General features: G+C 36.0%; 1 pseudogene; it reads left to right on the forward strand.

Annotated features, from left to right (window-relative positions):
• Positions 1-1741: 1741 nt before the first annotated feature.
• On the forward strand, positions 1742-18531 carry LOC101036845 (elongin-B-like; annotated as a pseudogene).
• Positions 18532-20997: the final 2466 nt, after the last annotated feature.

Consider the following 20997-nt stretch of genomic DNA (forward strand, 5'->3'; position numbering starts at 1 on the left):
GATACAGTTTCTTATATGATTTTTGAAAATAAATTGGCTATTTATCTGTTGTTAGTTACTCTAAAATATCTTGTATGGTGTATTTGTGACTTTTTGTAATTTTCCCTAGTATGTTAGGTAAAACTTTGAAATAATTCTCAAACTTATAAAAATGAGCTTATGTATAGATTTATTCCTTTATATTTTTATTTTAACAGACAAATGTCTAGTAATTTTTGTTTTCTTTATTATATTTTACTGCATTGCTATTAGTCTCATGTGCTTAATACTTTTATTTTTATTAATATTAAAAATTCAGATGGTAATATTTCTGTATTTTGAGCTCAATTTCAGCTCTGTTACATTGGTGCTTTTATTAACATTGGTGCTTTTATTTTCATATTTTTGAGTTAGAAGTCACTTTCAAAATTTCGATATTAGTTTTTGGTATTTTGTATTCATTTATCTCTTCAAAGATGCCTCAGTTACTGTCAGCTTTTGACAATTATTCATGAAGCTAATAAAAACATTCATGTGAATGTCTATTTTTTACCTTTACAAACTGGATATATTTTATTTAACCCAAAATATGTGTGTGTGTGTATGTAAATATATGTGTATGTGTACATATGTGAATATGTATTGATTATGGCATTTCTCTTAGAAAATATCATTAGCTTTTCAAGATAACTTCTATTTATTCTGTTTATTTTCTTCAATACAGGCCATACAGTAGACCTCTTAACTTAGTTTTCGATACAGATTGGCTGCCTGTCCCCACCCAAATCTTATTACATAGCTCCCATAATTTCCATGTGTTGTGGGAGGACCCAGTAGTGGATGATTAAATCATGGGGGTGGGTCTTTCCTGTGCTGTCCTCATGATAATGAATGGGTCTCAGGAGATATGATGGTTTGAAAAATGGGAGTTGCCCTACACAAGCTCTCTTTTTGCCTACTGCTATCCACTTAAGATGTAATTTGCTCCTTTTTTTCTTCCACCATTATTGTGAGGCCTCCCCAGCCATATGGAACTGTAAATCCAATAAATTTCTTCCTTTTGTAAATGCTCTGTGTCCAGTATGTCTTTATCAGCAATGGACTAATACAGTTTCTCTCTTCAATTTACACATTTAATCTAATCAAATTATGATCTCTTTGACACTAATGATGAAAGGTAGTGTTGATTAAAAAGTATAGCTATGATGTTTTGCAGAAAATTAAAGACCTCAAATAAAATGATGTTGTTAAGTGGTCTGCAATCAATAGTTGGATTCTCTCAGAGCTAGCAGGTAGAAACAGACTTTTCCTATTAAGTCCAAAGAGCCATTTCACTCAGTTGGGAGGGCCTCCAATATGGCTTGGCTTCGTGTCCCCACCCAAATCTCATTTTGAGTTATAATTCTGAGTGTTTTGGAAGGGTCTTGGTGGGAGGTGATTGGATCATGGGGGCAGATTTTCCCCCTTGCTTTTCTTGTGAAATTGAGTGAATTTTCATGAAATCTCATTGTTTAAATGTGTATAGCACTTTATCCTTTGTTCTCTCTTACATGCTCCACCATGGTCACATGTGCTGGCTTCCTCTGTGTCTCTGCCATGGTTATATGTTTCCTGAGTCCTCTCAGCCATGCTTCCTGCATAGCCAGCAGAACTGTGAGTCAATTAAACATATTTTCTTCATAAATAAAACAGTCTTAGGTAGCAGTGTGAGAATGGACTGATACAGAAAATTGGTACCAGAGAAGTGGGCTATAACATAAAGATGCCTGAAAATTTGGAAGCAACTTTCAAACTGGGTAATGGCCAGAGGTTGGAACAGTATGGAGGGATCAAAAGAAGACAGGAAGATTTGGTAAGTTTGGAAATCCCTAGAGATTTGTTGAATGGTTGTGACCAAAATGCTGACAGTGATGTGGACAGTGAAGTACAGGCTGAGGTGGTCTTAGTTGAAGATGAACAACTCACTGGGAACTGGAGTAAAGGTCACTCTTGCTGTGCTTTAGCAAAGAGACAGGTGGCATTAAACTCCTGTTCTAGAGATCTGTGGAACTTAGAACTTGAAAGAGTTAATTCAGAAACAGTTAATTCAGAAATTTCTGAACAGCAATTCATTCCAGATGTGGCCTGGCTGCTTGTAAAAGCCTAAACTTATTTGCATAAACAAAAAAATGACCTAAAATTGGAACTTATATTTACAAGGGAGGCAGGGCATAAAAGTTTGGAAAAATTTGCAGCCTGACCATACAGTTTAAAAGAAAATCAATATTCTAGAGAAGAATTCAAGACTGTAGAAATTTGCATAAGTAAAGAGAAGACAAATGTTCCTTCACAGCAGACCTTCTAATTACAGGTCTGTAGACCTAGGTGGAAAAATGATTCTGTGAGCCAGGCCCAGGGACCTGCTGGTCCATACAGCCTTAAGACATGGTTCCCTGTATCCCAGCTACTCAGAACTCCAGCCGTGGCTAAAAGGGGCCCAAGTACAGTCTAGCCAGTGAAAGCTCCAAGCCTTAGTCAATTCCTTATGGTGTGCAGGTACACAGAAGGCAAGAATTGAGGCTTAAGAGTCTCTGCCTAGATTTTTGAGGATGTACAAAGATGCCTGGATGTCCAGGCAGAAATCTGTTGCAGAGACAAAGCCTTCATGGAGAACCTCTAATAGAGCAGTGCATTGGAGAAATGCGGGGTTGGAGCCCCAACACAGAGTCCCCACTGGGACAGCGTCTATCACAGCTGTGAAAAGATGACCCTCCAGACCCTAAAATGGTATATCCACTGACAACTTGCACCATCCACCTGGAGGAGTCATAGGCACTAAATACCAGCCTTTGAAAGCAACTTCAGGGGACATACCCTGCAGGGTCATAGGAGTGGGACAGCCCAAACCTTTGGGAGCCCAATCCTTGCATTGGCATGCCTGAATATGAGACATGGAGTCAAAAAATATCATTTTATAGCCTTAAGATATAACTACCCTCTTGGGTTTTGGACTTGCATGGAGTATGTAAGTCCAAACGGACTTACATCTCCCTTCCATTTCCAAAGGGAGAAATAGAAATCTCTCTCTCCTGCTCTACCTGGTGAGATGTGCCTACTTCCATTTTACCTTCCATTCTCCCTTTGGAAATGGAAGTATTTAGTTAACATCTGTATCCACATTGTTTTCTGGAACTAACTAACTTGTTTGATTTTACAGGCTCATAGGTGAAGGAACTTGCCTTGTCTCAGTTTAGGTTTTGGACTTGGAATTTTGAGTTAATGCTAAAATTACTTAAGACTTTAGGGGACTGTTGGGAAAGCATGATTGTGTTTTGAAATGTGAGAAGGACATAAGATTTGGGAGTGGACAGGAATGGAGTGATATTGTTTGACAGCATGTCCATACTCAAATCTCATTTTGAATTGTAATTCCCAGTGTTGGGGGAGGAACCTGGTGGGAGGTGATCGAATCATGGGGGTGGATTTCCCTCTTACTATTCTCATGATAGTGTGTGAGTTGTCGTGATATCTTGTTGTTTAAATGTGTGTAGCACTTCCTTTTGCTCTTTCTCTCTCTCCTGCTCTACGCTGGTGAGATGTGCTTACTTCAATTTTGCCTGTCACCATGATTGCGTGTTTCCTGAGGCCTCTCAGCCATTCTTTCTGTATAGCCTGCAGAAATGTGAGTAAATTAAACCTCTTTTATTCCTAAATTACCCAATCTCAGGCAGTTCTTTATAGCAGTGTTAAAATGGACTATGGCAGTTTCTCAAGGCCCTTACTTCAGAATCTGACCTGGAGATAAGATAGTCTTCTTTTAGAATGTTGAAACAGGGAGACAGCTTGACATCAGCAAGAGGAGGAACCTCTGAAAAAATGAAGTCGGAAATATTTTACACCCCAAAGACCACCCAAAATATACATGTTATATATAATCAGGGAGGAGGGAAAACAACTATGCAGAAGGAAATGACCTTTAAGACACCCAGTGATTTCACATTTTGAAGTTAAACTGTCAGCATGTAGCTAGCTAAATGCTGACAAAAAGGAAAGGAGGGCCAAGGAAAAACTCCGAAGAGATATGCAGGCACAACAAATACAGATATAACTGCAATACAACCTTCCTAGTGGTGGTTATGAGCAAGCCTGACATCAGGTAGAATTTATATTCAACACTAGGTTTGCACATGCACTTTACCTGACAGTAAGAGGGAATCCTACAAACCTGGGGTAGAAACTAGGCATGGAAAAGGCAGAGACTTCAGGCAGAAGTGGGAAACTAGACAAAGGCGAAGACTTGAGATAGAGGCAAGAACGAAAAGAAAGAGTCCTATATAAAAAGCTGCAAGGTCGAATGTTCTAAGTTGCTGCTGGCTCATTACATTCTCTTTTTAGCAGTCTGCTCTGCCTTGTCTTTCAGAGTGTACTGTCTCTGCTACTACTTAACCCTTGCTCCTACTATCGCTGTTTTCCAGTCAGACCAGCCAAGAGCTGTTTTCCAGCCAGGTCAACCCACGACTCTCTTGGAATGTACTCTTATCTCCTTAAGAAGCCATTTGTTTACATTATTAGTTGGTCTCTTGCCTGAAGATTTTATTCCAAGAAGACTGAGAGAGATTATTAGTTTTATTCTTTTTGTTTTGCATATTTTAAAATTTCCTTTACATGTGTTATAAGATATTCATATATTTAATGGTTTCTGCATGTTATCAGTTTTGGATGTTCTAAGTATTGTTCCAATTTGTCTTTATTACAAACATTTCCTATGCCCTATGTTGAAGCTGCCCTCAAAATTCTCTACATATATACAAATAATAACACAACTTCTTCACTTGGGACAAGTAGTGTGCTTTCAAATTTTATTTAATAATTTCAGCATTAACTTTAATAATTTGTAGCTAGGTTTTGGTTAATACAATAATAGTTATCCTAAAATGTGGACTAAATCCATTTCCTAATCACCATATATTTATAACAATTTCAAAACACATCCACAAATGTTGAAGACTTAAAATCTCCACATACTAGCTTATTCATTGTATTTTTCTTTTTAACTTTATTTTTGGTGTGTAACTTCTCAAAGAAAATAATTCATCATATTCATCCATCTAAATCCTGTGCGTTTTCATCAATAATACCATGTAAAAACTAAAGAGAATCTATTAATGTAAACACTTGTTTTCTGGATATGAAAATGCAGTGTGTAAATAACTATGTAAATGCATAGTTAATTGGAGTTTATTTGTAAGACTAGGTGTATTATTGTGCAGAAAGTCAATCAATCAAATTTATTCAATTGTTTTTATATTGATAACATTTCACCATATCCTATGTTGGATTGTTCTCCCATGATGAGCATCTCTGTGTGTACAATTTATCATTAATCTTCTCTTGTAATGACTGTAAAGAAATGTTTCCAGATGTCATATTTTCTTTTCCTGGCACATCTGGAGCTCTTAAGTGTGAAACTTGCACCAGTTAAATATTAGAAAATAACACGTTTTAAATATAAATGTTTTAAATAAAAAAAGATTTATATAAATAACTAACTCTCAGGGATTTTCTTTAAGAAAAATACATTTATAGGTCTCAAGCCTATTTTCATTTTCCCAAGTGGGCATGTGCAAATATAGTGTGTGGTTATTTCTCTAATTTATCCCCTTTGTTTTGACAGGACTCCACTGTTTTGTTGAGATTTGAAAATGACTAGACTCTCTTATCTGTAAAACTGGCTCTGTACAACAGGCCGTTTTTGTTGTTGTTGTTGTTGTTTGTTTGTTTGTTTAATACTTCCTTGACTCCTAATAGTTTGGGAGTTCAAACTCTTATCTTAAATTTCAAATCTACTTAAAATCTAACAAAGTTGAGTTCGCACATGCTGCTAAGTTACCACTCTATCGCATCTACATATTTATTCATATCTCAATGAGATCAAAACATTTTTTTCATTTTCTTGATTGGTTTCCAAGTTACCTATACTTTTTGGATTCCATTTTATTACTTGGAGTCATTTCTGTTTACCAGTGTGTGTCATGCAAATAGCTAATCTACTGAATCTTTCTCCAATATGCTTCACGTGTTGAAACAGGTGTAATATGGGAAAAGTAAGTGTTGCATGTATGCATGTAATATGTGTGGAGCTCCCTCTCCATTATAGCTACTTTACCTGCTTCCAGAAAGTGAACAGATGCTAAATATACATGTTACTGTGTTTTTCACTGTTTGTCCTCTTGACTCTTAGCTCATTCTCCATGGACATGACATGCCCATGACCAGCAATCACCTGCAGTGATTCTTCTGGTGAAGTTTTATTGAGCATTTGTTTGTCTTATGCCCTCTACCAGATAATAGATGCAGAGTATTTTTTAAAGTCTTGCTTTGACAGTTTATATTCAAATAGAAAATAAAAATTATAGATACATATAACTATGACAGAAAGTTGACTTACAATTGGTTAAAGAAAGTACCGGGAATAAGCATATGAAACCCCATATACATTTACATAAAAGTTGGGAATTGGCATCAAGCTAACTATCATTGTTACATTCACTTGCACCCGTTCTCACTCAGTCTCCTCTCTCATTTTAGTCATTTCATTCCTTTTTTTATTGCATTTTAAGTTTTGTGGTATATGTGAAGAACATGCAAGATTGTTGCATAGGTACACACATGGCAGTGTGGTACGCTGCCTTCCTTCCCCTCGCCTGTATCTGTCATTTCTCCCCATGCTATCTCTTCCCACCTCCCCAACCCCCGTCCCTCCCCCATTTCCCCCCAAAGGACCTCAGTGCGTAGTGCTCCCCTCCCTGTGTCCATGTGTTCTCATTGTTCAACACCCGCCTATGAGTGAGAACATGCGGTGTTTGATTTTCTGCTCTTGTGTCAGTTTGCTGAGAATGATGGTTTCCAGATTCATCTATGTCCCTACAAAGGATGCAAACTCATAGTTTTTGATGGCTGCGTAATATTCCATGGTGTATACGTACCACATTTTCCCTATCCAGTCTATCATCGATGGGCATTTGGCTAGGAATACAACTAACAAGGAACATAAAAGACCTCTTCAAGGAGAACTACAAGCCACTGCTCAACGAAATAAGAGCAGACACAAACAGATGGAGAAACATTCCATGTTCATGGTTAGGAAGAATCAACATCGTGAAAATGGCCATACTGCCCAAAGTAATTTACAGATTCAACACTATTCCCATCAAGCTACCAATGACCTTCTTCACAGAACTAGAAAAAAAAACACCTTAAACTTCATATGGAACCAAAAGAGAGCCTGCATAGCCAAGTCAATTCTAAGCAAAAAGAACAAAGCAGGAGGCATCACACTACTCGACTTCAAACTATACTACAAGGCTACAGTAATCAAAACAGCATGGTACTGGTACCAAAACAGAGATATAGACCAATGGAACAGAACAGAGGTCTCAGAGGAAATACAACATATCTACAACCATCCGATCTTCGACAAACCTGACAAAAACAAGCAATGGGGAAAGGACTCCCTGTTTAATAAATGGTGTTGGGAAAACTGGCTAGCCATGTGCAGAATGCAGAAACAGGACCCCTTCCTGACACCTTACACCAAAATTTCATTCCTTTCTAAAATAAACAAACAAAAAAGCTCCACTTGAGTTCAGTATTAAAATCCCTCAAGAGATTTTCTTTATGATTATCAACTACATCCATGTTTACTATTTACCTCTCAACACTCTTCCTTTATCAAATATACATAAGCATTAAGAAAGAGTTGTCTAAGCTTATTGTTTTGCTCTACCAGCTTACTCACCTTCCATCCCACCTTAGACAGACATGAGACAGAATTCTACATAACCACTTCCTTTATTCATCTTCAGTTTTGAATATCTTATTCATTCTATAAATGTTGTAATCTGATGTCTATGACCAAGAGCACATGATGAAATGCTTATTGCCAACTGACTTACCTCAGGGTAATTATAGTCCTTTTTCATCATGCATCACCATAGGAAATTCATTTCTTCTTGATTGAAATACTAAATTCACTCAGAATTTGGGAATACTAACCCTCTTGATTTGCTTCCTAACTCTCTAGATGTCTGCTTTTATTATCAACTAGCCCACTTTTTTTCAAACATTAAATGTGACTTGAATATAGCTGTATTCATATCAAATAATTGTCTTCAGATTACACATATGTGACGAGCTTGTCATGTTAATACAAAGCAAATTGAGTGAATTGCATTTAAAAATACTTTGTCAGATTTTTTTTTTCTTATAGTTTGCTTTGATATCATAGCAAGTTTCTGAAGATGTGATGGTTCTAATGAGGTCATTGGAAGGAGATGCTTGAGCTATCTTCTTTGTTGCAGAATGACACAGTATTTCAAAAAAACATCTTTAATGAAATCTTTCCATAATACTTCAGCCACTTTATATTATCAACATATCTAAATATCATAAATCTTATTGTCTACATCTATCTATCTACCTATCTATCTTTCTTTCTTTCTTTTTTTCTTTTAAAGTCCTAGAATGCTACTTTATGAGTCCACAAAACACTCATATTAACTTATGGATTACTGGACATTTCTTTTTGTCCAATTCTTAGTCCAAATACTCTTTATTTATGAAGCTCTTAGGGATTTTATTTTTTTCCTGGACTTGTTAAATAGAAAATGCTTACATTTTAAAGATTTTTGTTTAATTTAAGTTCAGATATACCTGTAAATATTGAATGATGATTACATCACTTCACCATCACTTATGGCTAACAAATCAAACTCAACATACAGCACTGTTGTTCTGAGTAAAACCGAAAAGAACTTCATAGGCTGTCCTTTCTTCTAAATTAATTTCATTATCATTGATGACTACTGAAGTATTATGAAAAAGTATATTTTCTTAAAACTACGTGAATCAAGTGAAGCTTATCTAATTAAAGTAAAAATATTAATTCTATGTTCATAATTGATAAATTTAAATTACAAAATAAGCATAAGTTGAATTAAAATAATTTTGAAAGTAACATATGAGTAATATTATTTTCTCAGATTTTCAATCATCTTTGATGTAATTGTGATAAACTCAAATATTCTAAATAATAAATATAAAATACCATGCATATTAGTGGGGTCTTACTGTGATACCATGACATTGATAACACCTGAAGTGATCAATATCCTATTCAATGACTCAAATCCACTGACTATGTTATTGGATGTTATAGTAAATTCAAATTGTGGTAAATGTATCTCACCCTCTACTCTCGATTTCTATACTTATCTTGTACTAACAAATATTCTCTAAGCTGGGATCTGTTGGAAGTTCACACTTTGGGTTACATTAACTTGTGTTAATTAACCCTTCTTTAGGCTTTCTGTTGTTGTTGATACAGAGTCTCCCTCTGTTGCCAAGGCTGGAGTGCTGTGGCATGATCTTGGCTCACTGCAACCTCTGCCTCCGGGGTTCAGGTGATTTTCCGGCTTCAGCCTCCCAAGTAGCTTAGACAACAGGGGCATGCCACCACATCCACCTATTTTTTTGTATTTTTATTATAGATAGTGTTTCACCATGTTGGCTAGGCTGGTTTCTAACTCCTGACCTCAGGTGATACATCCACCTCAGCCTCCCAAACTGTTTTCCCCTCATAGTGCAAACAAAGCCACCCAGAAGTTTGCACTAGGTGGAGCTCACGAAAGCTCAGCAAAGCCACTGTAGCCAGGCAGCCTCTCTAGATTCCTCCTCTCTCAGCAGGGCATCTCTGAAAGAAAGGCAGCACCCAGTCAGGGGCTTATAGATCAAACTCCCATATCCCTGAGACAAAGCACTTGAGGGAAGGGGCAGCTGTGGGCACAACTTCAGCAGACTTAAAAATTTCTGCCTGGTGGCTCTGAAGAGAGCAGTGGATCTCCCAGCACAACACTCAAGCTCTGCTAAGGGACAGATTGCCTCCTCAAGTGGATCCCTGACCCCATGTCTCTTGACTGAAAAACACCTCCCAGCACAGGTCAACAGGTATCTCATATAGGAGAGCTCTGGCAGATGGCCCTCTGGGGCAAAGCTTCCAGAAGAAGGAACAGGCAGCAATCTTTGCTGTTGTGCAGCCTCCACTGGTGATACCTAGGAAAACAGGGTCTAAACTGGACCTCCAGCAAACTCGAGGAGACCTGCAGCAGAAGGCCCTGACTGTTAGAAGAAAAACTAACAAATAGAAAAAAATAGCAGCAGCATCAACAAAAAAGGTAACCACACAAAAACCACATTCAGTGGTCACTAATATCAAAGACCAAAGGTAGGTAAATCAGCAAACATGAGGAAAAAACAGCGCAAAAATGCTGAAAATTCCAAAAACCAGAATGCCTCGTCTATTCCAAAGGATTACACTTCCTCACAATCAACAGAAAAAAACTGGATGGAGAATAAGTTTGACAAACTGACAAAAGTAGACTTCAGAAGGGGAGTGATTGTCAAACTCCTCTAAGCTAAAGAAGTATGTTCTAACCCAATGCAAGGAAACTAAAAACTTTAAACAAAGATTAGAGGAATTGCTAACTAGAATAACAAGTTTAGAGAAGAATATAAATTACCTGATGGAGCTGAAAAACACAGCACGAGAACTTCATGAAGCATATACAATTATTAATAGCCAAACCGACCAAATGGAGGAAAGGATATCAGAGATTGAAGATTAACTTAATTAAAGAAATAAGGAAGACAAGATTAGAGAAAAAAGAACAAAAAGGAATGAACAAAGCCTCCAAGAAATATAGGACTACGAACTGACAAAATCCACCTTTGGTTGGTGTACCTGAAAGTGACCGGGAGAATGGAACCAAACTGGAAAACACTCCTCAGGATATGATCCAGGAGAACCTCCCTAACCTAGCAAGACAGGCCAACATTCAAATCAGGAAATACAGAGAACACCGTTAAGGTACTTCTTGAGAAGAGCATCTCCAAAATACATAATCATCAGATTCATCAGTGTTGAAATGAAGGAAACAATGTTAAGGGTAGACAAAGAGACAGGTCAGGTAAGCCGCAAAGGGAAGCCCATCAAAACAATGGTGGATGTCTCTGCAGAAACGCTACAAGCCAGAGGAGAGTGTTGGTCAATGTTCAACACTCTTAAAGAAAAAACTTTTCAACCTAGAATTTCATATTCAGCCAAACCAAGCTTCATAAGCTAAGGAGAAGTAAAATCTTTTATAGACAAGCAAATGGAGAGAGATTTTGTCACCACCAGACCTGCCTTACAAGGGCTCCTGCAGGAAGCGCTAAATATGGAAAGAAAACACTGGTACCAGCCACTGCAAAAACATACCAAATTGTAAAGACAACTGACACAATGAAGAAACTGCATCAACAGGCAAAATAACCAGGTAGCATGATAATGACTGAATCAGATTTACAAAAAACAAAATTAACCTTAAATGTAAACAGGCTAAATATCCCTATTAAGAGACACAGACTGGCAAATTGGATAAAGAGTTAAGAACTATTGGTGTGCTGTATTCAGGAGACCCATCTCATGTGCAAAGACACACATAGGCTCAAAATAAAGGGATGGAGAAAGATTTACCAAGCAAATGGAAGGCAAAAAGAAGCAGGGATTATAATTCTAGTTACAATCCTAACTCCTGGATAGTGTAAGCAATCCTTTGTTGGTTACCCTTTAAACCAACAAACATCAAAAAAGACAAAGAGAACATTGCATAGTGGTATAAAGATCAATGCAACCAGAAAAGCTAACTATACTAAATAGATATGCACCCAATACAGGAGCAGCCAGATTCATAAAGCAAGTTCTTAGAGACCTACAAAGACCTTCAACTCCCATACAATAATAATGGGAGACTTTAACACTCCACTGTCACTATTAGATCAAGGAGACAGAAAATTAACAAGGATATTCAGGAATTGAACTCAACTCTGGACCAAGCAGACCTAATAGACATCTACAGAACTCTCCACCCTGAATCAACAGAATATACATTTTTCTTTCCTCAGCACCACATTGAACTTATTCTAAAATTGACCACATAATTGGAAGTAAAACACTCCTCACGAAGTGCAAAAGAACAGATATCATAGCTACCAGTCTCACAGACCACAGTGCAATCAAATTGGAACTCAGGATTAAGAAACTTAACTGAAAACCACAAAACTACATGGAAACTGAAAAACCTGCTCCTGAATGACTACTGGGTAAATAACAAAGGTAGAAATAAAAAGTTCTTTCAAACAAATGAGAACAAAGACACAACATACCAGAATCTCCTGGCCACAGCTGAAGCAGTGTTTAGAGGGAAATGTACAGCACTAAATGCCCCAGGAAAAATCAAGAAAGATCTACAATTGACACCCTAGCAACAGAATTAAAAGAACTAGAGAAGCAAGAGAAAACAAATTAAAAAGCTAACAGAAGACAAGAAATAGTAAGATCAGAGAAGAACTGAAGGAGATAGATACATAAAAAACCATTTTAAAAAATCAATGAGTCTAGCAGCATGGTTTTTGAAAAGATTGACAAAATAGATATACTGTTAGCCAGACTATCATAGAATAAAAGGGAGAAGAAACAAATAGACACAATAAACAAAATGATGAAGAGGATATCACCACTAATCCCCCAGAAATACAAACTCCCATAAGAGAATACTATAAACACCTCTACAGCAAGAAACCCCAGAAAATCTGGAAGAAATGGATAAACTCCTGGGCAAATACACCTCCCACGACTAAACCATAAAGAAATCAAATCTCTGAACAGACCAATGAAAGTTCTGAAATTGAGGCAGTAATTTATAGCCTACCAACCAAAGAAAGCTCAGGACCAGACATATTCACAGCTGAATTCTACCAGAGGCACAAAAAGGAGCTGGCACCATTCCTTCTGAAACTATTCCAAAAAAAAAGAAGAAGAAAAAGTGGGACTTCTCCCTAATTACTTTTATGAGATCAGCATCATCCTGACACCAAATCTGGCAGAGACACAACAAAAAAAGAAAATTTTAGGCCAATATCCCTGATGAACATCGATGCAAAAATCCTCAGTAAAATACTGGCAAACTGAATCCAGTACCACATCAAAAAGCTTATCCACCTCAATCAAATTTGCTTTATCCCTGCAATGCAAGGCTGCTTCAATGTACTCAAATCAAGAAATGTAATCCATCACATAAACAGAGCCAATGACAAAAACCACATGATTATAACAGTAGATGCAACAAAGTTGTTAAAATTCAACACCCCTTCATGATAGAAACTCTGAATAAACTAGGCATTAATGGAATGTGTCTCAAAATAACAAAAGCTATGTATAACAAACCCGCAGCCAATATCATAATGGATGAGCAAAAACTGGAAGCATTCCCTTGAAAATTGGCACAAGACAACAATGTCCTTTAACACCACTCCTATTCAACACAGTATTGGAAGTTCTGGCCATTGCAATCAGGCAAGAGAAAGAAATAAAGCGTATTCACATTGAAAGAGAAGAAGTCAAATTATCTCTGTTTGTAGATGACATAAACATATATTTAGAATATCCCATAGTCTCAGTCCAAAATCTCCTTGACAAGCAACTTCAGCAAAGTCTCAGGATACAAAATCAATGTGCAAAAATCACAAACAATCCTATATATCAATAATAGAAAATCAGAGAGCCAAATCATGAGTGAACTCCCATTTAAAATTGCTACAAAGAGAATAAAATACCTAAGAATACAACTTTCAAGGGACATGAAAGACCTTTTTAAGGAGATCTACAAACCACTGCTCAATTAAATGAGGACACAAACAAATGGAAAAATATTCCATGTCCATGGATAGAACAATCAATATCCTGAAAATGGCCATACTACCCAAAGTAATTTATAGATTCAATGCTATTCGTATCAAGCTACCATTGACTTTCTTCACAGAATTAGAAAAAAAACTACTTTAAATTTCAGAGGGAACCAAAACAGAGCCTGTATACCCAAGACAATCCTAAGCAAAATGAACGAAGCTGGAGGCACCACATTACCTGACTTCAAATGATACTACAAGGCTACAGTAACCAAAACAGCATGGTACTGGTACCAAAACAACTATATAAATCAATGGAACTGAACAGAGGACTCAGAAATAATGCCACACATCCACAACCATCTGCTCTTTGACAAACCTGACAAGAACAAGCAATGGAGAAAAGATTTCCTATTCAGTAAATTGTGCTGGGAAAACTGGGTGCTCATATGCAGAAAACTGAAACTGCACCCTTTTCGTACACCTTATACAAAAATTAACTCCAGATGGATTAAATACTTAAATGTAAGACCTATAACCAAAAAAATTCTTAGAAGAAAACCTAGGCAATACCATTCAGGACAAAGTCATGGACAAAGACTTCATGACTAAAACACCAAAAGCAATAGCAACAAAAGCTAAAATTGACAAATGGGATAGAATTAAATCAAATAACTTCTGAAGAGCAAAAGATACTATTGTCAGAGTGAACAGGCAACCTACAGAATCGAAGAAAAATTTTGCAATCTATCCACCTGACACAAGGCTAATATCCAGAATCTGCAAAAAACTTAAATTTTTAAGAAAAAAATCAAAAAGTGGTCAAGAGATACAAACAGAGATTTCTCAAAAGAAGACATTTATGCAGCCAACAAACATATTTAAAAAATGCTCATCGTCACTGTCATTAGAGAAACGCAAATAAAACCACAATGAGATATCATCTCATGCCAGTTAGAATGGAGATCATTAAAAAGTCAGGAAACAACTGATGCTAGAGAGGATGTGGAGATATAGAAATGCTTTTACATGGTTGGTGAGAGTATAAATTAATGTAACCATTGTGAACAACAGTATGGTGATTCCTCAAGGATCTAGAACTGGAAATACCATTTGATCCAGCAATCTCATTATTGGGTATATACCCAAAGGATTATAAATATTTCTACATGAATATATATATTTTTACTGAAGCACTATTCACAATAGCAATGACTTGGAACCAACACAAATGCCCATCAATGATAGACTGGATAAAGAAAATGTGGCACATATACACCATGCAATACTATGCAGCCATAAAAATGGATGAGTTAATGTCCTTTGCAGGGACATGGATGAAGCTGGAAACCATCATTCTCAGTAAACTAACACAGGAACAGATGACCAACACAGCATGTTCTCACTCAAAAGTGGGTGTTGAACAATCAGAACACATGGACACAGAGAGTGGAACATAACACACTGAGGCCTATTGTAAGAGTGGGGGCCTAGAGAAGGGATAGTATTAGGAGAAATACCTAATGTAGATGATGGGTTGATTGGTGCAGCAAACCACCATGGTACATGTATACTTATATAACAAACCTGCACCGTCTTTACATAGATCCCTGAACTCAAAGTATAATAATAATTAAAACATAGAATAAGTTAAAAGTATCAACTTAAGATCACACATTGAGTACATTGCAGAATTGGAAATAAATTCCAAACCTCTTCTCTGGTCTACTTTAAGTAAGAGGCTAAAACATTTTAATAAAAAACTCATTTGTATTTTTGAACCTAGACTATTTCTGCACTTTGCTATTATTCTACAGCAAGAGTACGTGAATGTAGTGGTTTTTATTATTAATACATTTTTAATCAATTTTATGTTGTCCTTTCCAGCTCTTAACCTAAATTTATTGCTATAGAATTATCTTAGGAAATCAATTTTAATATTGTCTGAACATTTTTTTCTTTAGTGCATCCTGAGGTTTTTAAATTTTTATTTTTTAAGTATTTACATGCATTTCTAAATGATACTTAAGTGACAGTCTAAAATTCTTGATGGTATTCTTTTAATTTAGTTTAATTTTGTTTAATTAGTTAAAATAATGCAGATTAATTCAGTAAAATGACAGGTACTGTGATACAAAGGATTATGTAGATTAGTAAGCAAGCAATTACACTCATAATAAAAAATTAAGATAATATATAAACATATTTTTTACTTATTTAGACAACTATGGTTTAAATTATTTATGACATACTGCACATTATTTTAATGACTAGCTGCTAATATACTATGAAATAAAATTTTGAGATGTAAATATGTAACCAAAATCCTATGTTAATAAATCTTGTCTGAGAGTATGTTGATATGGTGGAGTTTTGTGAGAACTGAGCAAAAAAAAGTTATATAGGTTAGCTTCCATAAAAAGAATTTGTTTTAAATTGTGATGTGTCCCTCTGGCATATCTGATTTCTTTAACATTTCTGTGTCCCAGAAAAGTCTAATAAGTCTTCTGAACTGCTATTTGAATTTATTTGCTATATTCCTCTGACAACTTTGCAAGATAGAGATATGCAATGTTGTTTCAAAAAGGTATCACAGGCCTTATAAATCAAAGTTAAAGAATTGTGATTGTTACCTTAAAATTGACTTTGTGAAAAGAGACATTTAAAAATGAATTGTTAGCATCACAGGATTTCTACATTATTTTAAGCCATTAGTAAGAGTCAAACTAATATTAATTAACTGGTTTTGCAAAAAAATTGGGATGTCAAAATTGACTTTTAATTTATTATTAAACGTATATATTTCAAAACAAAGTTCTGAAAGTCTCACTAATATAAAATCCAATAAAATAATAATATGATCAATTATAGAATTACAGGTAGAAGACGTACAAACTATTAATTACTTATTTCATTTGCATTTTTTCTTTGCATATGAAAGTTAGATTGATTTTGGCTATTGGCTGATGGTGCCCACTGAGAATGAAAGGATTGATTGACTGATTGATTGATGGATTGATTTACAAAGTTTTGTTCTGTTACCTAGGCTGGAATGCAATGGTACAATCATTGCTCACTGCAGCCTCCACCTCCCAAGTGATACTTCCACCTCAGCCTCCAGAGTAGTTGGTACTTCAAGCATGTGCCACCACAATTGGCTAATTATTGTATTTTTTATAGAGATAAGATTTTGTCATCTTGCTATGACTTATCTGGAACTCCTAAGCTGAAGCAATCCACCTGCCTTGGCCTCCCAAAGTGCTGCAATTATTGGTGTGGGCCACTATGTTTGACCCAAGATATATTAAAATTTAAGGAATAGTATTTTAGCTACAAATACAAATGATAATTTATTTTACTTGTCATTAAAATACTCCTTTTCCAAAACAATTTATCTCCTTCCTCAAATAATGAACATGTACACAAACAATTACTCCAAAACACAAAATAAAACAGAAAAGAAAGTAAAATATTTTAAGAACACAAGATAGTTTTTTTCAGTAATTATTCTTTGAAATCCCATTCAAATGTGAGTTTTTTTCTGCATTAGATTTTGTTTATGTGGCTCATATAAAAATCATAATTAGAACAGCTATTGTGATGAGAAATAAGTGCACTGGGTTGGTGTCTTATTCTGCTTTGGCTGCCACAATAAAGAACCACAGACTGGGTGGCCTAAACAACAGAAATATATATATTTTTTTACAGTTTTAGAAGTTCGAAGTCCAAAATCAAGGTTTTGGCAGGTTTGGTTACTTCAAAGACTTTTCTCCTTGGCTTTTGGGTAGATGGCCATCTTCTTAGCTTGTCCTTTCATGGCTTTTTCCCTTGTACAAGCTCATGTTAGTATAGCCTCTCTATAGTCTAAATTTCCTTCTCTTATAGGGACACCTGTCGTATTGGATTAGAGCCCACCTTAAATCCTTCATTTTAACTTAATTACATTTTTAAAAACCTAATATCCATAAACAGTCACATTTGAAGTTACTGAGGGTTAGAATCTAAATATGTGAATTTGGGGAGAACGCAATTTGACTTATAGTGATAAATCAGAAAATAATAAATTATATAAAATAATTTGCAGAGCAAAGAATAGGTGAATTTTTTTTTTCTCCTCCTATTTAAAAATTTACTTCTATTGAATGCCTAAGCCCACAGAGGGCACTCACTCCCTTAATTCCTTATGCGTGATGACAACCCTGACATAGTTACTTTCCCATTATTTTTTCTATCTCTGCAAATACGGGTTTAAAAAAAAAAAAAAAAAAAAAACTTAAGCGGACCAAGGCTGTTTTAGATTCTAGAGATAAAACTGTGAGCAAATTACATATATCCACAGGCTGCAGTGTGCTTACACTTCATGATAATGCATGCTGTGATATGTAGGCAGCCGGGCTGCGTCACGGGCCAGGGTTTGTCCTCACGCCGGCCCGCCACCCCTAGGACGTGTCCCTAATGATCCGGTGCCACAAGACCACCATCTTCACAGATGCCAAGGAGTCCAGCACGGTGTTCGAACTGAAGCGCATCGTCGAGGGCATCCTCAAGCGCCCGCCCGATGAGCAGTGGCAGTACCAGGATGACCAACTCTTCGATGATGGCAAGACACTGGGCGAGTGTGGCTTCACCAGTCAAATAGCACGGCCACAGGCCTGGCCTTCCGAGCAGAGGGCACCTTTGAGGCCCTGTGCATCGAGCCATTCTACAGCCCACCCGAGCTGCCCGACGTGATGAAGCCCCAGTGCTTCATCTGACTCGGGAAGCAGCGCCAATGAACAAGCCGTGCAGTGAGGACCCCAAAGAGGCCCATTCCCTTCAGTAAAAGAGATTTGGGAGTCAAAAAATAAAAATTTTTAAAAAAACATATTATTCATATTAAACCAGTGGTAAATAAGAAATACGAATGTTAATTAAAAAAGTGAAGGTAAAATGACTAAGTGCAAGCTCTGACCTAGTTTAGGTATTAAGGCAATTTTTCCTAGAGAAGTAACATTAAAATTGTAATCTGAAGGATAAATTTGAATAAATGCCATTTTCAAAATGTACAACCCAGAAGGGCTAAGGAACTGAATAGAGAACAGCTACAGTTAAGAGTAGTGAGATTTGAGTCAATTCCATGATCAAATAAATAATCTGAAACACAATCAGAAGGCACCATACATTTTTTACTTATGAAATAGAAGATTTTATCAATATCATTTTAATCAAAGTGATTTTACACTGGTGCATTATCTATGTGGTCTCAGGAAGATAATAAATTGAAACTTTTAGCAAAAAGAGAAATGGGAAAAGTTGCTAAACAGAGTGTAATATAGAGAGCATAACAGAACTAAAAATTTATATTGAGCATATTAAGAGCACATGAAATAACATTTAGTCATTTATTCGGATATTAATGATTTATGTATATATACTGTCTAATTTCTCAGTACCAAAATTGACGGTATTGATGTATGTTGTCTCTAATACCCATTTAAATCTAAGATTGGATGAATCAAGTATCATGTTGAGGTCCAAGCAGGTACTATATGCAATTTCAACAACTTAAAAGATTTATTACAGGGCAACCAATAAAATAAGTAGGAAAATTATATTGTTGATATGCTAAGAAAGGAAACAAAAATAGAATCATTTAAAATACTCAGTTGAAATCAAAAAGTATGGAAAAAGAGTGGAAGACAAACGAGAAAAAATTAGGGCGAAAAATAGAAAACAGTAACAAATATAGTTAATATTAATCCAACTAGTTCAATAATCACTTTGAAATTAGTGGTCTAAATGCACAATTTAAAAGCAGAGATTGTCAGAGAGATTCATAAAACTAACCTCCTAAATACTGTCTACAAGAAAACAGCTTTAAATATAAAGGCATATAGAGTAAAAGCAAGTGGATGGAGAAAATATACCATGCCAACACTAATAGAAAACCACAGGTAGTTATATCAATTTAAAGCAGAACAGACTTTAAAGCAAGGTGAGTCATCAGGAACATAGATCAAAATTATATAAAGATAATGGGGACAATTCTACAAAAAGACATAACAATCTCTAACCTATATACACCTAACAATAGAGTGCCAAATTATGTGAATCAAAAACTAATAGAAGTGCAAGCAGAAGTAGTTAATCCACTTACATAGTTGGAGACTTAAATATCCTTCTATCAGAAATGGAAATATCCATTAGGCAGAAAAATCAGTAAGGACATAGTTGAACTCACTAACACAATTAATTATCTGGGTTTGCCGGGCGCGGTGACTCAAGCCTGTAATCCCAGCACTTTGGGAGGCCGAGGCGGGTGGATCACAACGTCAAGAGATCGAGACCGTCCCGGTCAACATGGTGAAACCCCGTCTCTACTAAAAATACAAAAAGTTAGCTGGGCATGGTGGTGCGTGCCTGTAATCCCAGCTACTCAGGAGGCTGAGACAGGAGAATTGCCTGAACCCAGGAGGCGGAGGTTGCAGTGAGCCGAGATCACGCCATTGCACTCCAGCCTGGGTAACAAGAGCGAAACTCCGTCTCAAAAAAAATAAAAATAAATAAAAATAAAAAAATAAAAAATTATCTGGGTTTAATTTAAATCTATATAGACTAGCCAACAAGAAGATGCACGTTTTTTTGAACTCGCAAACATTTGCTAAGATTGGCCATGAAACACACCACAACAAAATTAAAAAAAACAGAAATATAACATATGTTCTAAAACCATAATGAAATTAAACTACAAATCATAATATGTAGAGATTAAACAACATGCTTCTAAATAGCTTATGGGTCAAAGACAAAATCTTAAAATAAATTTTAAAATATTTTGAACTCAATAGAAGTGGAAATGAAACATTACTTTTGTAGGATGCAGCCAGTTTTAGTCCATTTTGTGTTGCTACAGAGAAATATCTGAGACTGGGTAATTTATGAAGAAAATAAGTTTATTTGGCTCACTATTCTGCATGCTGTAAAAAATTCATGGCACCAGCATCTGCTTCTGGTAAGAAATTCAGGAAGCTTCCACTCACGGCAGAAAAGAAAGGGGAGCAAGCATCATATGGTGAGAGAAAAGCAGCAAGAGAGAGTGGTGACTAAGTGCCAGGCTCTTTTTTAATAATTTAACATGGGAACTATTAGATCAAAAACTCACTCATGACCAAAAGAATGGAATTAAGTCATCCATAAGAAATCCACTTCCATGACTAAAACAGCTCCCACTAGTTCCACCTCCAACACTAGGAAAAAATTATAACATGTCTTGGAGGA

This window comes from Saimiri boliviensis, chromosome 16 (assembly GCF_048565385.1).
Source record: "Saimiri boliviensis isolate mSaiBol1 chromosome 16, mSaiBol1.pri, whole genome shotgun sequence".
Lineage (NCBI taxonomy): Eukaryota > Metazoa > Chordata > Mammalia > Primates > Cebidae > Saimiri > Saimiri boliviensis.